Source organism: Salvia hispanica, chromosome 1 (genome assembly GCF_029641045.1).
Source record: "Salvia hispanica isolate PSC_SH4W2 chromosome 1, Shi_PSC_v1, whole genome shotgun sequence".
In the NCBI taxonomy this organism is placed as follows: Eukaryota; Viridiplantae; Streptophyta; class Magnoliopsida; order Lamiales; family Lamiaceae; genus Salvia; species Salvia hispanica.
This window is the reverse complement of record NC_142692.1, coordinates 47,371,491-47,393,824: the sequence shown is the minus strand read 5'-3', so window position 1 is coordinate 47,393,824 and position 22,334 is coordinate 47,371,491. Positions and strand designations below refer to the sequence as shown.

At 36.6% G+C, this 22,334-nt stretch overlaps 1 pseudogene; it reads left to right on the top strand.

Annotated features, from left to right (window-relative positions):
• Window positions 1–1,403: 1,403 nt before the first annotated feature.
• Window positions 1,404–16,420, top strand: LOC148934000 (protein P21 pseudogene; annotated as a pseudogene).
• The last annotated feature ends 5,914 nt before the right edge of the window (window positions 16,421–22,334 follow it).

The window sequence follows — 22,334 nt, the reverse complement described above, 5'->3', positions numbered from 1 at the left end:
TGAGATTTTCTTAATGAGTCGTGTTCGTGTTTATCCTTATTAGGTCTTGTCCTTATCGTGTTGACACGATAATGACCCAACACGCATGATTTGCCACCCCTGAGGCAAATGCCCCTCCTCAAACTATTTCGTTATTCAATTTTTCAATTTTTTTGAAATTTCTTTGTATTTGTCCCTTCTCAAATTCTTAAATTTCCCGACTAATGAATGAAAGTAGATAAAAGCCAAAGTTCTAAAAAAAAGGAAGAAGAATAGTATTGTTAAATCAATATGGAGTAGTATTATTTACGTCAATTTCCATCGCACAGATATAAATGTGGGAAAAGATGCAAGTGATTGAATCAGCCAAAGAACATACTACAAGAAATATGGGGATAATGAAGCATAGCTGAATTTATTAAATATTTTTGTTAATTATAAATCGAAAATTAATACTATCATCTAATATGTGAAATATTAACTAATACAAAAGTAAGGAATCCATATAAAAAGAGAACCATCCCAAGGACCTGATTAGCTATGTTTAATTCACGATCTTGGCTAATTAATAGAGATGTACATATGCGTTTTAAACCATGAGGATTGAGGACTTGTAAGCAGAATATATTTTGAGAAAAGATGTCAATTACATAAAAAAATCGAGTATTTAGGTGCTTGTGGAATTTGAATTGGATGGATAACTTTTGTAGTTGATGGAGCTTGTGGAATTTCAGTTTTAGTGGTTGCATAAATTTTCATGGAGTTTGTGGAATTTGGGTTTTGTTGGTTGGAATTTTTTTTTGTAGTTGATAGAGGTTCTGGAATTTGAATTCCAGTGGATGGACTATTTAATCCATCTTATGAAAGTGTCTCATAGTATTCAGTTTTTAGTCTTTTTATATTAGATCAAGGATATTTATCGGCAAATTCAGTTACTATTCTCTATGTTCATTTGTAGGCATCTCTAATAGTAAGACAGCTGGTCTAGGAATTTAAAATTATTTTATACCTGAAGGTAGAGTTCGAACTTCTAACTGTTTAATATGGCCGAGTCACGTATCATTCTATCCCAACCCTTTTTAGCATTGGAGAAGTTTGTCAAGATGCCGAAGGATGCAATAAATTTTCAAAATATCATTGTACTACTTAATACTACTTTATTACTTTTATTTGTTAGTATTTTTTTTGAATCGGAAAATGTGTTGATTGAGATTCATGTATTGTTATTATATATTCCGCCTAAGGGGTTTAAAGCAACTGGTAGGGGTTTCCATGAACTAAAATAATTCTAACTTGCATGGCATATCCATATGAGAGTTAGACGGGTCATGGGTATACATTAAATAATATATTCCCAAGGAAATTTGTGTTGTCTAATTGGAAGATATGTTTATTAAGGAGATGAAAGAGTGAAGAGATGTGAAATGGAGTTGGATTTCTTGTTGGAGAGAAATCTTTTCTCATGGGATGGGAGGAAGAACTCATCGGACCTTCTCATAGTCATAGAGGCACGGCTAACAGGACTTTGGCCCCATGACCGAACAAGCAATTTTTTTCTACTCTAATGTGATGTTCGGTTTGTTAGACAAGTTAATAGTGAGATACAATATAGGAAAAGTTACAATAGAATTTGTATATGATTAAATTAGTTATAGGGTTGAATTATGTGAATAATGGGATACAATCTTGTAATGGGCTGAGCCTTTACGAAACACACAATTGAATAAGAGATAAAATAATCATGAACTTTAAGTTAAGTTTCTACGATCTCTATACATATAGCTCCAAGTAATGCATCTTAATCAAGCCACCACCAAAAACTACAATTAAAATGAGGTCCCTCTCCACCAGCTCAACAACGGCCAAACCTGGACCTTCAACATAGCCGCGGGCACAGCGGGAGCCAGAATATGGGCGAGGACCGGATGCTCCTTCGACGGAGCCGGCCGAGGCGGGTGCCAGACTGGCGATTGCGGTGGGCAGCTGGAGTGCAGAGGCTACGGCTCGCCCCCAAACGCATTAGCAGAGTACTCGCTGAACCAGTACCGAAACCTGGATTTCTTCGACATCTCGGTGATCGACGGATTCAACGTGCCCATGGAGTTCAGCCCTAACTCCGGCGGGTGCAGCCGCGGGATTCGGTGCACCGGCGACATCAACGGGCAGTGCCCCAGCGGGCTGCGCACGCAGGGAGGGTGCAATAACCCATGTACGGTGTACAAGGAAAATCATTTCTGCTGCAATACAGGGCCTTGTGGACCCACCGATCTCTCGAGGTTCTTCAAGCAGAGGTGCCCGTGTAAGTTTTATGTCTCACATATGTGACATGCAATAGAATCTTAAATAGAATTGGATTTTTCATATAATACATGTATTTGGTATAAGACACATTTTTCCCTAATTAATTAATTATCAATTAATTATTGTATTAATTAGAATGAAAAATGGACGTTTAACCAATTAGCCATAATATATTTCCTAAATCATAATTAGTCATTAAGTTTGACTAATATCATGTTCCTATCTTAATATGGAAAAGGAGAATATATTGGTATATATATGTGCAGATTTGAGTGCCATTAATTGGCAAAATTGTGGTAATCATTATAGTAAAAGGAATATTTTATTCATTGAATACTAAGTAAATAAACGTGCATATATATATATATATATATATATATATATATATATATATATATATATATACTCCCTCCGTCCCATTAAATATGCAACATTTGAGAATTGGCACAGGTTTTTATGTAGTGTTGTTTTGTGAGTAAATGAGGAGAGAGTAAAGTAAGAGAGATGAAATAATAGAGATAGAGATGTTTCTATTTTAGGAAACGTTTCATTTTTAATGGGACAAACTAAAAAGGAAAACGTTTCATTTCTAATGGGACAGAGGGAGTATATATTTTATGATGCGATTAAAATTGACTTGATCAATAAGAAATGTCCATATTAATTATTTTATTAGCCACTTTGATGGAAAGGGCTTTAAGATTTGATAATTAGGGTTTGTCATCTCTCTGCCTATAAATACAAGTGTGGGATCCCATTAAATCACACACATTAAGAGAACACATAAACGAGGGAAAGAGAGAGAAACAAATCCAGGAGTTGGAGCTGCGCTACTACGCCAAAGAAAGTCCGAGGAAGTTCTCTCCGTCTTCCCCAATCGCTTCCGCTATGGATCATAAAGGTAAGTTTTCGATCCATTATGTTTATGGTTTACGTGAAATACATGTTGTTCAAAGATCTTGCTTTATTTATATTCAATTATGTAATCTTGAATATATGATGATAAATAATGTCCTACATGTGGTATCAGAGCATGGTTGAGAACTCATGTATTTTCGTATTATGGAAAGTCATATTTTCTTTTGAATTTAATTTTGATAAATTATTGATGAATCGAGAATCATGTTTGTGTATATTTTTGGTTCTCGCTTTCTTTGATCTCGTGAACCTCTTTAGGCAGAGAAATTTTAATGAATCATATATTCAAATTAGTTTGGATTTTCATTACGTATTTAATGAATACACATGATTTTTAGTACACATGACTAGTTATGCATATACTTATCAAACTGAATATTATTTATTGTTTGGATGTTGTTATAGAAAATTGTTACTGCCGAATATTTAACTGTATTCGCATAATTTATTTGTGAATTGTATTGGTTAATTGCATTATCAATTAAAGGTTATTTATTTTGTGTGATTATACTATGTGTATTTGCATAATGTAGTGTATATAAATGATAGTTATCTGCTGTCGTAAATTCCAGAGATTGTTATACACGAGGTTTTATGTCAAATTTAATGATGCCATAAATTTGAAATATATTATTTCCAAATAGATTTTGTTTATGTATATAGAATTGATTTGGCTGTATTAATTGTGTTATATGCACGTAATTTTGAGAATTGCTATTAAATTGAATTATCTCATGTCAATTAAGTTTATATGATATGGAATGAATGATTAAATGATTCGAATTATATTTTGATATGTAATTTATTGATTATATTATGTTTATTTTGCAATCACTAAATTGAGGCAAAATGAGGAGAGTCTATAATCAAACTCATATTAAAATTATTTAAACAATTAAGCACTATATGATTTAGATTATATTATGTTTATTTTGCAATCACCAACGTGAGGTAAAATAATAAAAGTTTATAATCAAATCAAGTGAAAATTAGTTCAAGAAATTAATCAGTATACATTCTTAATTATATTATGTTTATTTTGCAATCACCAAAGTGAGGTAAAATAAGAAGAGTTTATAATCAAGTTAACACGAAAATCTATGTATGCAATTAATCATCATGCTTGTTGTGACTATTCATTATCTAAATAGTTTGTTCCCAAAGGAAATAGCTTTGCGACATAATGAACACTAATGGAGTTAATAATTTAAATTGGTGTCGATTACCCTAAGGTAACGCCAAATTATTTTTATTCAATTATTGAACTAAGATATGGATATTAAAAGCATAATTTTTATTATTGTATGAAGACTACCCAAAGGAGTTTTCATAATTGCCTCATGATATGGGTTTTCAAATTAATGTTCGTGTTATTATTCAAAGCTTTTATATGTGAGCATTCATTTCTTAATTGCTCTTGTAATGTAAAAACATATATTTTTTTGCTATTAGTATGTTTATCTCAAATTTTCCCGCACTTAATGGAACTAACTTCTCTGAATGGAAAGAGAAACTTGAGTTCACTCATGATGTAATGGACTTGGACCTAACACTGTTGAATGATAAGTCAATGATCTTATGATCAAAGTAGTTTGGCTGATTGCCCATAATGCCTGGGAAAAATCTAACAGGACTAAGTTTATAATTCATTAGAATGGTCGTTGCAGATAAAGTTTCTCAACGATTGACATTGCAAAAGAATGTTTGCAGAATGTTGAGGATCGCTTCACAACTGCATATAAGTCTATTGCAGGAAAACTTATGAAGGATCTCATGAGCATGCAATATAATGGTTCTCGGACTATGTACGAGCATGTGATGGACATAAATAACATCTCTTCTAAGCTGAAATTAGGATTATAGGTGGATGAGGATTTTCTTGTCCAATTCACCCTAACTTCCTTACCTCCTCAATATGGACCATTCCAAATTGATTCACTATAAAAGATTAGTGGACTCTTAAAGAATTGGGAAACGTATTGGTTTAGGAGGAGCGTAAGATGAAGAAGTATGGAATGAGTGCATCTCAGTCGAATGAGCATCTAAAAGATAATATTCATTTGAATTTATCATTCTTATGGCTTAAAGGAACTGGATCATGTTTCTAGTGAAAGAATTAAGAGGCTTATAAAGGATAATATTCATTCGAATTATACTTTACAAGCATTACCGTTTGTGTGGATTGTATTAAATGTAAACAAACCAAACACAATATTAAAAATGCCACAAGAAGTAATGAGCTCCTTAAAATTATACATACAAATATTTGCGGACCTTTTGATGTCTCGACTTTTGGTGGATAAAAATATTTTATCACCTTTATTGACGATTTTTTCACATTATGGATTTATTAATTACAAGAAAAATCTCAGGCACGGTTTATGATTGAGGTTGAAAGGCAATTAAATAGAAAGGTGAAAATTATTCGATCAGATAGAGGTGGTGAATTTTATGGTCCTACCACTAAAGTAAGTCAATTACATGGACCTTTTGCCAAATACTTAGAAAAAGCATGGCATTTGTGCTTAATACACTATGCCAAGTACGTCTCAGCAGAATGATGTTGCTGAGAGACGAAACCGAACTCTCATGGAAATGGTTAGAAGTATGTTAATTCTACCTTACCCATATCATTGTGAATTTATGCTCTTAGAATGGCTACTTATTTATTAAACCGGGTTTCTATTAAGGCTGTTCCAAAGACCCCTTATGAACTTTGGACATGTAGAAAAACCTAGTTGCAACACTTTCATGTTTAGGGTTGTTCAGCAGAAACTAGAGTATACTCTTCGCAAGAAAAGAAATTGGACTTTAGATTGTTAGTAGTTACATTATGAGTTACCCAGTAAAGTCCAAAGGGTATATTTTTTACCGTCCTAATCATAGCATGAAAAATTGTTGAAACTGGAAATTCAAGATTCTTTAAGAATGATGAGATCAGTGGGAGTTTTAAAACTCATAATGCGGTCATCAGTGAGATAAGGGTAGATTTCCCTCTTCTCCCTTTTCCTTAAAAGTTAAGTGTGCTAAATATTGTTTAACAATCTAACAATATTGAACATTTGAATGACCAACCACTTAATGATGATGCCGAAGTCATTGAACATAGGTGTGGAAGAAGCATCTACAGAAGTGCCATTAAGGCGTTCTCAACGAGAACGAAGGCCGGCCATTTGTGATGACTGGTATATATCTAAGAATCTGAATGTGGCATAGAGACACATAATAGTCCAGATTCACATTCACTAGCCATTAAGCATAATAATTCTAATAAATGGATTGATGTCATGATAGAAGAGTTAAAATCTATGGATTATGATAAAGTCTGGAACCTTGTCGAATTATCTGATAGACACAAATGTATTGGGTGTAAATAGGTCATCAAGACCAAATTCGACATAAATGGTTTAGTCAAACGATTTAAAGCCAGACTTGTTGCCAAAGGTTATACTCATAAAAGATATCATTGATTATAAAGAGACTTTCTCTCAAGTATCAAAGAAGGACTCACTTAGAATCATTTTGGCACTTGTAGCCCATTTCGACTTGGAACTACATCAAATAGATGTGAAAAACTGCTTTTCTAAATGACAATTTGTAAGAAGAAGTCTACATAAAACAACCTGAAGACTTCATAAGAAATGGAATGAAAATTTTTAGTCTGCAAACTTAAGACATCAATTTATGGACTGAAACAAGCTTCTCGACAATGGTATTTTAAATTCCATGACACTATTACTGCTTTTGGTTTTAAAGAAAACACTGTTGATCGGTGTATATACCTCAAGGTTAGTGGGAGCAAGTTCATATTTTTGGTTCTGTATGTTGATGATATGTTGCTTGCTAGTAGTGACCTTGGATTACTACATGACACTAAGAATCATCACTCTAAAAATTTCGACATGAAAGATATGGGTGAGGCATCCAACGTGATTGGAATAGAAATATCACGTGATCGATCACGTGGAATGTTAGGATTGTCTCAGAAAACTACATAGATCGAATTTTAGAGAGATATGGAATGAGTACATGTTCTCCAAGTGTTGTTCCAATTCATAAAGGTGACAAATTTAGTTTGGATCAATGTCCAAAAACTGAATTGGAATGTAAAGAGATGGAAAATATTCCTTATGCATCTATTGTGGGAAGTTTGATGTATGCTCAAGTTTGTAACATCAACTTTGCAGTTGGAATGCTAGGCCGTTACTAAAGTAACCCTGGTGTTGAACATTGGAGAACTGCAAAGATAATAATGAGATACTTAAAGGGAACAAAAGATTTTATGCTCACATTACGGAAATCTGATCAACTAGAAATTTTATTGAATTTCCATTAAAGCTAAATTTATGGTTTGCTTTGAAGCATTAATGATTGCAAAATTTTATTTCAGGCCTTGGTATTGTCTCCTCAATATCCAAACCGTTGAAATTATATTGTGATAATAGTGCAATCGTATCTTTCTGTAAGTATGACAAGTATTCAAGGAACTAAACACATGGAATTAAAGTTTCTTGTCGTGAAATATGAAGTTTGGGAACAAAGAATATCTATATAATATATAAGCACACAGCTTATGGTTGCTGATCCATTGACTAAGGCGTTACCGCCTAAGACATTTATGGAATAAGTTAACATAATGGGTCTTGGGTATGGAAATGTCTAATCTTTATGTTTCCATGTTGGTTCAGACACTTAAGTTATGGATATTTTGAATTCAATAAAGTTGTTTTTACTTTTCCTGCATATACTTATTATTTGATATGCATATGTACGTTTTTAGTATTAACGCAGGAGGTCTTGAAATAAGACAATTACGGACGTGGTGTCACTTATAGATTATATTAGAGTGGATATTGGTGATGTGGTACATGGAAGGAACTATATCGATTGAATGATATACGCCCGCCATGACCCGCATTAGTAGTCTCTCTAATATAATACTTATGTTTACCAATGATGAAAATATTTATAAAGTCCAATATTATGCGCGCCTTATGTTTATTATGTCTATTTTACTGTGGCTCTGTCAAGTGTGACAAGTGGGAGAATCGAAAACTTTGTGTCGAACATGTTCACCAAGTGGGAGAATGTAAGTTTTATGTCTCACATATGTGACATGCAATAGAATCTTAAATAGAATTAGATTTTTCATATAATACATGTATTTGGTATAAGACACATTTTTCCCTAATAAATTAATTATCAATTAATTATTGTATTAATTAGAATGAAAAATGGACGTTTAACCAATTAGCCATAATATATTTCCTAAATCATAATTAGTCATTAAGTTTGACTAATATCATGTTCCTATCTTAACATGGAAAAGGAGAATATATTGGTATATATATGTGCAGATTTGAGTGCCATTAATTGGCAAAATTGTGGTAATCATTATAATAAAAGGAATATTTTATTCATTGAATACTAAGTAAATAAACGTGCATATATATATATATATATATATTTTTATGATGCGATTAAAATTGACTTGATCAATAAGAAATGTCCATATTAATTATTTTATTAGCCACTTTGGTGGAAAGGGCTTTAAGGTTTGATAATTAGGGTTTGTCCTCTATCTGCCTATAAATACAAGTGTGGGATCCCATCAAATCACACACATTAAGAGAACACATAAACGAGGGAAAGAGAGAGAAACAAATCCAGGAGTTGGAGCTGCGCTACTACGCCAAAGAAAGTCCGAGGAAGTTCTCTCTGTCTTCCCCAATCGCTTCCGCTATGGATCATTGATTCACTTAGATTTTACATGATTTTAGAGGGTAGTTTTACTTGGTTTTGATCATATATTTTGAACTTTGAGACATGGTTATAGCTACTTCTCTATTATGTTGGTATTTTGACCATTTTGTAAAGAATGTGTAGAAAAATGTACAAAATATGTGGATGTGCAGCTGCTCAATGTTCGAGACAGCTTATCTGGAGATTTTGAAGTCCGATTCGCATTTAATACATACCATTCTCTTCGTCTTCGAAAGAGCTTCGCGTGGATATCTTAAACGTCTCAATCGGAATTCGGTAGAAGAAGTTATGGCCGTTTTACCAAGACTGCGCAGTGCAGTGACATAGCTGGCGACCCGCCAGGTTCGCATGCAAACGAACCTGGCGACCCGCCAGCAATCCACGAAAAAAACGCCGTAAGCAGCTGGCGACTCGCCAGCTTCGACGCACACCCAACCTGGCGACCCGCCAGCTTCGTCGGACAGCTTATTTCGGGCCCAAAGTCAACCCTAGGTATATATATGCCTAGGAAATGCCTCCAAACACAACTTACACGCCTTCAACCCCAAAAATACTACTTTTTCACCTAGGAAGAAGAGAAGAACGAGCAGAGGACGAGTATTCATCGCAAGATTGAAGACGAGACCTCCAATCCGCCCAATCCAATTCTAGGAGTTTCTACTTTTAGTTTTATTCTTGTTTAAACAATGTTTTTGAATATTTCTTTGAATATTTCTTTAACTTTTGCGATGAACATGAGTAGCTAAATCCTTCGTAGAGTTCTACGGGGGAGATACAATGATTCTTATGTTTAATTGATTTCCTTTTTCTATGCCTTGGCTCATGTGGTCATTTTGATTTCTTCTGTGCTTATACATTTATTTGACTGATCACCTTATAAATGCATGTGGATTTTACTACAAGAACTGAGAAGTGAGTAGTTTAATTTGAAAGAGAAGAAATTGACGTCTTTGCCAATATAATCGAGAGATTTGAGCCTTTGAATGAAGCTAAGTATCTTAGGAGCTATTAGGAGTTGTTACCTTAGTTCTAGGAAGGAGACTTCGGTTCTAGGTAGCAATCTACAAATTATATGCTTTGAGAAAAGATATGGTTTTACCTTAGTGATAGCTTAATAACCCTTGAGACCCTTTGTTGGCATAGTTAGGAAGTTAGTTGAGCATAGGATAGTTGTTATCGATCCCGTAGGATTCTACCCTTCTCATCTTTAATCTACATCCGTTTTCTTATTTGCTTTTAGTTCTCTAGTTGTTTTTAATTGTTTTTACCTTGCTTTCAAATAGATTTAGAAAAACCAAAATTCCGATTCATCTAGATAGTAGTTGAGGTTGGTTCGTGGTAATTAGGTTGACACTCATTGTCTCTGTGGATACGATACTCTTTGCTTACTATTTGCTACATTAGCCCCATACACTTGTGGGTATACTTGTGTTAAAAATAAGTTGAGTCAAGTTTTTGGCGCCGTTGCCGGGGACAATTTAGTGTTACTATAGCCTAATATCGTGATAAAAATTAAGATTACTAATTTAGATTTTACTTGCTTTATTTTTCTTTTCTTTTTGAGTTATTCTCACTTTTGTGTTTTTCTTTTCAGGTTGTATGCTCACTCGCTCTAAGGGGCAACCATTAGAGTTATTCGATCCTGAGATCGAAGCATCCAACCGAAGGAGAAACGCTCAGAGAAGGCTCAACCAAAGGCGATCACTTTCGCCTCTTAAGGGAGAACCACCTGCTCCTGTTACAGTAACAATGGCGGACAACGAAGAGAACAATGTACCACATCCAGATCCGATAGTCCAACAACTCCAATTACAACTTGCAGATTTGGTGAAACAAGTTAAAGAAAAAAATGAACAACAAGCCCTGGTGCCAGTGCAAAACATGTACGCTTACAGAGGGGTAGAGGACCCACCAATTGGCAACGATGGGATCGATGCCAATCATTTTGAGCTCAAGCCAGGATTGCTAAATATGGCTGAGGCTAATGCTTTCGCGGGGAAGGCCAATGAAGACCCCAACAAGCATCTTACTAAGTTTATTCAGATCAGTAACACGGTGAAGCTTAATGGGGTGAGAGATGAACAGATCAGATTAAGACTATTTCCATTTTCCTTAAGAGATGATGCTAGAGACTGGTACGACAGCATGGGGTCAGGATCTGTTAAAACGTGGGATGCCATGGTAGATTTATTTTTGGAGAAGTATTTCCCACCCAGCGAAGTTCTAAGGAGGCAAGCAGAGATAATTCAGTTTAAGATGAAGCCTCATGAGACAATCCGAGAAGCATGGGCTAGATTCAAGACACTGCTGAAAAGATGCCCCAAACATGGTCTAAGTCCGGGACACCAAGGCATAACTTTTTATAGGGGATGCACTCCAGAGGCAATGCGTGAACTGAATTGGAGCGCCGGAGGAGCATTACTTCAATTAGGAGAGAATGATGCCATGCAAGTGATTGAGAGAGTAGCTTCCACTGATGAAGGATGGAATAATGAAAGAAACAAGTCATACAGGGTGTCCTCTGCTACAGAAGATGATAGAATAGATAGAATGTCAAAGCAGCTTGATCTCTTGACCACACAATTGAGAATTATGGAGATGAGACAGTCAGGGCCAGAGATCTAAGGAGGAGTTGAAGGTGTCAACTATGTGCACCAAGGAGGGAATAACATGAACTTCAACAACTATCGCCCCAACCAAGGGGGTGGTAACTATAACCACTATGGTAACAAGGTGCATCCCAATCTCTCCAATGGGAATCCAAACAATGCTCTGCAACCACCGCCAGGATTCACAGTGTCTAATGGGTTGGTAGAACAGCAGAAAAAGCCTACTACTGAAGATATCTTGGTAGCATTCATGATTCAGACTACCAAGTACATGGAGAAAACTGACAAGTACATGGAGAGCACTAGTCAAAGGTTGGGGAAGGTTGAAAACGACGTGCAAAGCTTGCATATGCATATGAAGAGCATTGATACTCAGATTAGTTAAATTTCTCAAGCTGTAGGTGTCCAACATCAGCCAGGGCAATTCCCAGCACAGACCATAAATAATCCCAAAGACTGCAAAGCCATACACTTGAGATGTGGTAAAAGCTATGAAGGACCTTCCATGCCTGTAGAGGAAAAGAAGAGTACTCCGGAGGAAGATGTCAGAGCAGAAGAGAATTCCAAGAGAAATAATAAGGTGGAAATTCAGACCAAGAAAGACGCAATGCCAGAAAAGCTGCCTCCTCCCCCCATTCCTATGACAGTTAGAGTACCCTTCCCATTTGCGGTGAAGGAGAAGAAGTTGGATGAGCAATTCTCCAAATTTCTCGATATTTTTAGGAAGGTGCACATTAATATACCATTGGTGGAAGCTCTGCAAGAGATGCCTACGTATGCAAAGTTCCTAAAAGATGTGCTCTCCAAGAAGAAGAAGTGGATTGATTATGAGACGGTGAACATATCTGAAAACTGTAGTGCAATAATTCAAAAGAAGCTACCTGCCAAGCTTAAAGATCCTGGGAGTTTCAATATCTCATGCGTTATTGGAAATGACAGACAGACAAAGGCACTGTGTGATCTGGGGGCGAGCATAAATTTGATGCCATTATCATTTTTCAGAAAGATGAAGATCGGCACTCTCAAGCTGACTACAATCACATTGCAGATGGCAGATAGATCAGTCACCTATCCTAAAGGAATTGTTGAGGATGTTCTGGTAAAGGTACACGACTTCATATTTCCCGTCGATTTTGTAGTGTTGGATATGGAGGAAGACATGAATGTGCCGCTTATCCTAGGGCGCCCATTCCTAGCGACGGGAAAAGCATTGATAGATATAGCAAAGGGAGAGCTCACTCTTCGTATGGGCAACAAACGACATATTTTGTCTATCTATAATTCTATGAAGACTCGTGAAGATGAGGAACTTGTTATGAAGATGGAGTGCAAAGCGGTGCATGTTGCAGAGGTCCAAAAGACACAAGCAATTGAGTCCACATTGGGAGATTTTTTATTGCTGCGGTGGATGTTTGGTTCATGTGGTGGATCACTTTCTAAAGAAGAGACCGCATCAAATCCTAAAGTGAAGGAGAAGAAAACAAAAGCTGCAAATACACCCAAAGTGGAAACCAAAATTTGTGATGGAGCTTTGAAAACTACTTGGTGGAAGAAGAGATTGGCTAGATCATATGCGTCCAAGATTGATAGAAAATCCAACACCACCATTTATGGCGTGACATGATGCAGCTCATGGAGGACGTCGAGCCAACGACGATAACCAAAGGCACTGTAGGGGAGGTAACCCCTAGTAGGTAACTTTTAATTTTGTTTTTGGTGTGTTTTTTTTTTTATTGCTTGCTTACCATGTAAGTCTCCTTTCTCCACCAACTTTTCAAACTTATTCTTTGCTTAGCTTTGAATAAGTTTGGGGGGATGATATGGTGGATAGTGACACTTACGAGGTACGTATTTTTTTTTTTTTTAGATTTATTTTTGCCTTAGTCGTTTAATTGACTTTTAGCTTTATTTTGTTTTAGTTTGATAGAACTCCATGAATTTTGCTTTGATTGGTTGGGATTTATTGAAAAAAAAAAATTGAAATTGAATTGGAAAAATTTGGTAGTAATTTGGGTGAAGACTAGTCGTCTATGATAAAAGAACCTTCCACTTTGAGCTATCACTTGACCATTGACTTGAGAGTTTGAGTAATAGGATGCATAAGTAACGAATTGCTTGTTTGCCTTGATTCATGCTATTTGCCCAGTGAGACTTGAGCTTTTAATTCTTTCATGTGTGATTTATCATCAATTGTGTATGTGTTTCTAGAACTTGCTCCTTGTCTTCTTGAGTCTACATAGTGACCTTAGAGATAGGGGAAGATGTTAGGCCATTGTTGTTAGCCTTATTTTTACCTAAACACTAACCTTGATATATAATAATACCCTTGATAGCCAAGTTTGAGCCTATTGACTTTTCTTTTATTAAGCTAATCAAAGGGGTTGGGAATCCTAGACTCTAGAATTGTTGAGCTGTGAAAAGAAGAATTTGGAGAGTTTAGTTGTTGAAAGAAATTGGTCGTGTTTAGCTTATCAAGTTGGAAATTGGTTGTACTTAGAAAGAAAAAAAAAAGAGAAAAGAAAAGAAAGAAGAAAAGAAAAAAAAAGAGAAAAGAAAAGAAAGAAGAAAAGAAAAAAATGGAAAAGAAAAAGAAAAAGAAAAATATAGTATATAGAGAATAATTCAAGGCCTTCGGAAGTTGGGAAGAAATTAGACAAAGTCTAGTTATTGTGGAAAAGTGTTTTGGCGAATGGTTGAAGTTGAAAGTGGATTGTGCAATTTCTTGGGATTTTATCTTTTTGGGAATTTAGTCACTTCAGCCAAATATACCCTACCTTACCAAAGAGCCTACATTATAACCTAAACAAAAGACCTTTCGGACTCTAGATTTATTGTCACACGAAGTAGAGGAGAGGTTAGACATTGAGCAAGCCTATGGTAAACCATTCATTTTTGATTGATTTGAGTGTTACTTGATATCTTATACACTTTGAGTGAGGTGAATATACACACATATATACATTCCAAGTGAAGCATGAATCTAAGGTGATATACGAGTTAGTAGTAAAAGTGCATTCGACGGCTTAACTTGATGGAATTTGTATTGTGATATGCTCCTTTATTCCGTATTATTTGAGACGATGATGATGTCTAAAACTCTTTTAAATCCAAGTTTCTTCTAGTTTTTTTTCTTCATTGCTCGAGGACTTGCAATTGTTTAAGTTTGGGGGAGTTGATTCACTTAGATTTTACATGATTTTAGAGGGTAGTTTTACTTGGTTTTGATCATATATTTTGAACTTTGAGACATGGTTATAGCTACTTCTCTATTATGTTGGTATTTTGACCATTTTGTAAAGAATGTGTAGAAAAATGTACAAAATATGTGGATGTGCAGCTGCTCAATGTTCGAGACAGCTTATCTGGAGATTTTGAAGTCCGATTCGCATTTAATACATACCATTCTCTTCGTCTTCGAAAGAGCTTCGCGTGGATATCTTAAACGTCTCAATCGGAATTCGGTAGAAGAAGTTATGGCCGTTTTACCAAGACTGCGCAGTGCAGTGACATAGCTGGCGACCCGCCAGGTTCGCATGCAAACGAACCTGGCGACCCGCCAGCAATCCACGAAAAAAACGCCGTAAGCAGCTGGCGACTCGCCAGCTTCGACGCACACCCAACCTGGCGACCCGCCAGCTTCGTCGGACAGCTTATTTCGGGCCCAAAGTCAACCCTAGGTATATATATGCCTAGGAAATGCCTCCAAACACAACTTACACGCCTTCAACCCCAAAAATACTACTTTTTCACCTAGGAAGAAGAGAAGAACGAGCAGAGGACGAGTATTCATCGCAAGATTGAAGACGAGACCTCCAATCCGCCCAATCCAATTCTAGGAGTTTCTACTTTTAGTTTTATTCTTGTTTAAACAATGTTTTTGAATATTTTTTTGAATATTTCTTTAACTTTTGCGATGAACATGAGTAGCTAAATCCTTCGTAGAGTTCTACGGGGGAGATACAATGATTCTTATGTTTAATTGATTTCCTTTTTCTATGCCTTGGCTCATGTGGTCATTTTGATTTCTTCTGTGCTTATACATTTATTTGACTGATCACCTTATAAATGCATGTGGATTTTACTACAAGAACTGAGAAGTGAGTAGTTTAATTTGAAAGAGAAGAAATTGACGTCTTTGCCAATATAATCGAGAGATTTGAGCCTTTGAATGAAGCTAAGTATCTTAGGAGCTATTAGGAGTTGTTACCTTAGTTCTAGGAAGGAGACTTCGGTTCTAGGTAGCAATCTACAAATTATATGCTTTGAGAAAAGATATAGTTTTACCTTAGTGATAGCTTAATAACCCTTGAGACCCTTTGTTGGCATAGTTAGGAAGTTAGTTGAGCATAGGATAGTTGTTATCGATCCCGTAGGATTCTACCCTTCTCATCTTTAATCTACATCCGTTTTCTTATTTGCTTTTAGTTCTCTAGTTGTTTTTAATTGTTTTTACCTTGCTTTCAAATAGATTTAGAAAAACCAAAATTCCGATTCATCTAGATAGTAGTTGAGGTTGGTTCGTGGTAATTAGGTTGACACTCATTGTCTCTGTGGATACGATACTCTTTGCTTACTATTTGCTACATTAGCCCCATACACTTGTGGGTATACTTGTGTTAAAAATAAGTTGAGTCAATCATAAAGGTAAGTTTTCGATCCATTATGTTTATGGTTTACGTGAAATACATGTTGTTTAAAGATCTTGCTTTATTTATATTCAATTATGTAATCTTGAACATATGATGATAAATAATGTCCTACACCCCGATGCCTACAGCTACCCAAAGGATGATCCAAGCACCGTCAGCTGTCCCGGTGGGACCAACTATAGGGTTGTCTTCTGCCCATGAGCTTTAGCCTCATCCTCGCAAACTATGAATCTATACATGTTTAATAACTTTCCACATGGAATTAATAAATCAAACATGCTAGATGTCATGTTTTTTTTAATTTTCTTTTGTTCAGTTTTCTTAGGTGGTGTTCGGTTTCTTGGATAAAATAATATCAAGATATAATCTAGGATTGAGTTGTGAGATTATTTTAGTCATAAGGGGTTAGCTATGACTAATTATCCCATGATTATCCATCTAGGATTGAGTCGTGCATGTGATTGAATCTCATGAACCAAACACACTACATATTTAATCTCGGGATACAATTTTACAAACTGAACAACCCCTTATTGTTTCCATAATGCAAAGATAACACTTTATGTCACAATTATTCATCGGACACCACATTACACCACCTGTGTGACTAAATTCAATCACTTTGTCTTTTTCCATATCAAAGCTCTCTATTGTGCTGTCTAACAAACCGGATGCTCACGTATGTAGTAGTATGGAGTATATTTTAATCAATGGAACGACAATACTCCCTCCGTACCATCATAAGCGAGCTACTTTTTTTTGCACAAGATTTATAGAATTGGTATTGAAAGAGTTAAAGTGGAAATAGTATAGTGAGAGAGAAAAAGTATAGGAGAAAGAATAAAATTGGTGGGAAAATAAACTAATAGAGTTGATTTTTTTGCTTAAAATGGAAATGGTTAAAAGGAATGTCACTCACTTATGTTGGGACAGAGGGAGTATGTTATTTTGACATGAATACTTCGATTTATTTCACTGCATATTGGATCCAATAACCTAATTCAGTTTTAATTTACAGTTAATACGGAATTGATAAGTAGTTTTAGTTAGAAATTAATGCTTCTTAGTTAAAACAGTAATTCAGAATTCATGTGAACTCGAATTGGGAATTACATATTTCTAGGGATGCTTAAACGATTCTCCGGTTTTCGGTTAACTGGAATTGGAACCGGAATTGACCGGTTAATTGAGGAACAGGAAACCGAAAAATCCGATTCCGGTTCCGATTCCAACTTTTTAAATAAAACCGGTTCCGGTTCCGGTTCTGAATCGGAACCGACCGGTTCCTAACCGGAAACCGGATTATAATTCAATTTTAATTTTTTTATAATTTAATATACTAATAAATCTAATTTAATTGAATTAATTTTGAATTAAAGTAAAATAATTTGAAACATTGAGTGATTTTAAGATTTAAACAGTGTTAGATTTGAGAGCTCTATTTTCTGAAGTATTTAAAACGTTTATACCGTGGTACTTTGAATCTACAATTATTTCCCTATCCATTTTTTATGAATTAACTACAATGAGTAGGACATCATAAGTTTGTTTTTAATTTCCAAAAGAACTTATACAAATACAATATCATTTCATATGATAGAAATTTAACTTTATAATAAATTCATGTAACAATTGATTTAACATACCATTTTACATATTCATGAATAATTAATAACTATTTCTGAATAATTTATTAACTGTTCCGTTATATACCAAAAAAGTCACAACAAGGTCAATTAGTATTGGAAATTCAATGAATATTTGTTTAGCCAAAAAAGGAAAAATGGAATTCAATTTTAAAACTCATTTTAAAAAACTGCTAAAGTTTAGAACTCCTATTTTTTATTAAAAAATTGCTAACATAAACTAGTCCGACCTACTACACTTGGCATCAGTATTCTTCATATATGAAAATTATTGTATTATTGGTTTGTATTTTTTGTGCATTTATTTGAATTTTTAGGTATTATTTGTTATATTTCTACATGTTGGATTATAATATTTTTAGTACTGAACTATTTAAAATTATAAATAAATTCGGATTAAAATTACACATCGGTTCCGATTCGGAACCGCAATCGACTGGTTCTTAATCGGTCGGTTCCAAATCGGAACCGATCGGTTCCGGTTCCGATTCTAGGATTTATAAAAATTTAAAACCGGTCAACCGGTCCGGTTAGAATCGGAACCGGCCGAATAAGCAGGCCTACATATTTATGATTAAAAATCTAACTAACCTGTAATCAACCACTAAATAATTTAAAATTTAATAGTCGCTGATTGTGAACGGTTTTAACAAAGATTTTGTGTTTTCCCAATCTAAAAGAAAAATACCGTGGGTCTTTTGATACGATAGATTTAGTTCTATCCAGTCCGAGAAATCCTGCAGGCCTGACAAAGCCACAGTAACTAATCTTGAGTATGCATGGCAGTTACCATTAACTAGAAATTTTATCTGTTTATATTTCTTGTTTCAGGTTCATTAAATTAGCCGAAGTGGTGAGTTGTTTTGGGTTCATTAAATTAGCTGAAGTGGTGAGTCAGTTCATGCATTACCCTCAAACATAACACATGGAAGTTGCGATTACAATAGTGAGATATCTAATGAAGACTTTATATCACGAGGTCATGTTTAACAAGATTAACCATTTCGATTTCGAGGTTCATGGTTAAACATATGCAGATTTGGCCAAGAATTCAATGAATCAGAGGTCTACAACATGTTACTTCGCATTTGTTAGTAACATGTTACTCTTCCTATTTATGGCAGCCTTTAGAGATCTCTTGAGTTTCGGTTGTGCTTTTGTAGTGCGCTAATTTTTTTATATAATGTCGAATATTCGACTCATCCAAAATGTATGTGAATTTGAACGTGTGCGAATTATAATCCATATAACCGAACTTGCATGGCAAAAATATACTCCTTTCGTTCCTTGTTAAGAGCATCCGCAATGCTGCGGACTTCCCATCGCCCTTCCCGTCGGACTTCCCAGAAACACCTGCCACGTCATAAGGACTTCCTACCCTCCTTCCACGTCATAAGGACTTCCCACTGCACAATCCGGACTTCCCATCGCCCTTCCCGCGCGGACTGCCCGCAATAAAAAAAAATTCACAAATTCACAAATATGCAATTTACGTTATGAAATTAAAATTTTGACACGAATACGGACGGAGAAAATGCAACAACTTCATTAATAAAAAAAAACATACATAATTATATTAAAAAAAATTACATAGTCATAACACCAAAAAAATATACAACCCCAAACTTCAACAAATACGACCTCCGGCTCACTCCTCGTCCTCCGCGTCGCCCCCGTCGCCAGTGCCGCTGCCGTCGTCCCCGCCGCCAATCTCGGCGCCACTATCCGGCAGGGGTGGCATCCCCAAATCGCGCCTCAATGTGTCGATGACATCTTTCAACATCCTCTTGTAGAAAGGATCAATCGTGTTATGCCACCTTGAAGGAACTGGCAGCGGAAGCGTGTCGTTTTGAAATTCAAACAAATAAATCACAAAATAATCAGATCTATTCAGCAGATTATTTAGACAAATTCTGTTCGCGTAATTTTCACATGTATCATGCTCATAACTTGAATTGAACATGCTTTAAGTATAATTGAAACCTAAACATGCTTTTCTACGGAGCAAAAATAATACCTTATTAATTCTCCAAAGAATTGATGATGGCTAGCGACTTCTCCACGTGACGCTTTGAATACTAGACCACATATCTTCTCTCTGGTTCCCGAACTGTACTCCAATATCAGTGTGGGCTGATCTTACCGGAATACTAGGACTTGAATAAAAGAGACAAAACAAATCCTACTCCTAAGAGGAGAAAATTTCGAGCTCCTCAAGGACAGAGGGGGACGAAAATTTGAGTAATAATAATAATTGATTTCTGTCTCCTTTATTCTCCTATTTATATTAAGTTCCTTTATGCCCAGACAGGGATCTATGGAAGGTTTTGGATATGAGCTTACCCAATTTACTTTTTATTAATTAAATTGAACCCACAATTTAATACAAGCTTTAATTGGAATATTACGAGGAGCCACTACAGAAGTAATCCGGGTTTCCATTTTTTAACTTTCATTTCCGGCGCTTAAGATAAAAAATGTCCATTAATTAATTAATGTCTACTATGGACTTAATTAATTAACTTTTTATTAATTCCAAGAGTGGACTTAGCATGAAACGCTTATTTATTATTCTTAGAGTAATCAAACTCCAACTAGCTAGGTTTCGAATAATAAAACCTTGTTTCGCGCTCCTCTTGAGGACATTATTAAACGAGACTCACCTCGCGCAAGATTCAATATAATAGCAATCCTAGCACCGCTAGATATTTAATCACCACTACCCAATATATCAGGATTATTGGGTTGCGAAAAACCCGCACCATTTGATAAGTCAAAGTAATGCATAATCAATACCGTATGCTCAATGCTAACCTACATTGATTAAGAAATAAATATTTATCAAGACCTCGTCTTTCAGTAGATAGCACAAAGACTCGTCTTGCTGTTAGATCCGTTCAGTGATTTACCACACCAATGTCATCTTATTTCAGTAAGGCTTAGAAATATGCAGACTGACATTGCAACCTTTCACGATGGATAGTCTAATTCCACCTAGGTCATGAAATTCTTCTTTTTCTTTGTTTAGGACTGACCGTGTTACCTTAAAGTGGACGTCGCCCACAACCGGTCTACTAAAACAAAGACTTAGAATTTTTTAAGTTAACTTATACATTTAAACATGCAATCAACATCCATTAAATGTAAAACATAACAACATTATGACAAAAATAATCTGTTTTATTCCTTGGCAAATAAAATAAGAGTTTTACAGTATTCAATCACTCGAAACATGATGTCTAGTATACAAACTCTAACACACCTTTCCATGGTCTGTACCAGGCTATACGTTTGCTGCGCATGGGCGATACTGTTGTACTCGGGAGGGGCCTCCGATTGGACCTCGTCGGACCCGCTGGCGTTGCCCTTGCCATCTGATGCGCACTCTTTTTCCCAATCGGGCAGCGACGATGGCAGCGGGAAGACGGGGTCGGGAACTCTGCCTCGGCTTCGGGGAGCTCGTGCGAACCGACACTGCTGCTGTACTCGCCGGAAGCGCTGATCTTCGTCCGCTTCGGCCAGCCAGCTTCAACACCCGCACAAAACTTGGCGGAATCCTTCACCACGAGATAGACCTCCCAATGCTCGAATTCACGGAACTTCAGCGCCCTGTATGCTACATGGAAAGGTTCTTCACATCCTCCTCGGACATGCCACTGGTTGTCTGGCGAAGGTTGTTTTGGTAGAGGCCGGAAAATCGACGGAGCTTAGATCTCAACCAATCCCACTGTTTCCGGCATTGCTCGGGACCGTGAGGCTTCCCATCAACCGGTTTGAATCGGAGGTAGCCTTGACTAATGTGAAATCACATTTGGTCGATATGCTGGTTATTCCATGTCGGGGTACTGGACTAAACCGACCCAGGCCGTCGCAAGCGCGATGTTTTCCACCACGGACCAGATGGTCCTCCTTCCCGTCTCCTCCACATCCTCCTCGGCCCCCGTACGCGAGGAAGAGGCCGGGCCTTTACCCTTGCCCTTGCCTTTGCCCCTGCCCCTTCCCCTTGCCCCTGTCCCTGCCTCACTGGGAGTCTCCCTGACCGGAGATAACCCCAACTCCTCAAAAGAGAAAGTGTCGGTGCCGGTTAATTGAGTCTTCAGAGGAGTACTCTGGAGGAAATCACTAGACAATAAATCCATATATGGGCGATAGACATTGTCCCCAGGTGATTGGGGGCCCCTGCTACCCCCCTCCCCCCCTCGCAACGGCAGGCATGGTCTGCATCATACCGGACATCATTCCCCCCCATCATAGTTGGTGTCATGCCCCCCCATCCCCACTGTCGTCCGGGGCGTCATTCCCCCAATCCCCGCTGCCCCGGGCATCATCCCTCCACTCGCCACGGGCATCTAGGGCACCATCCCACCCATCTCACCCATCCCACCCATCTAATTGAACATATTGTAGTACGGGGACATTTGGGGATGCATCCCCGCCATTCCGCTCAAGTTTCCCTCACTTCCGGCAGG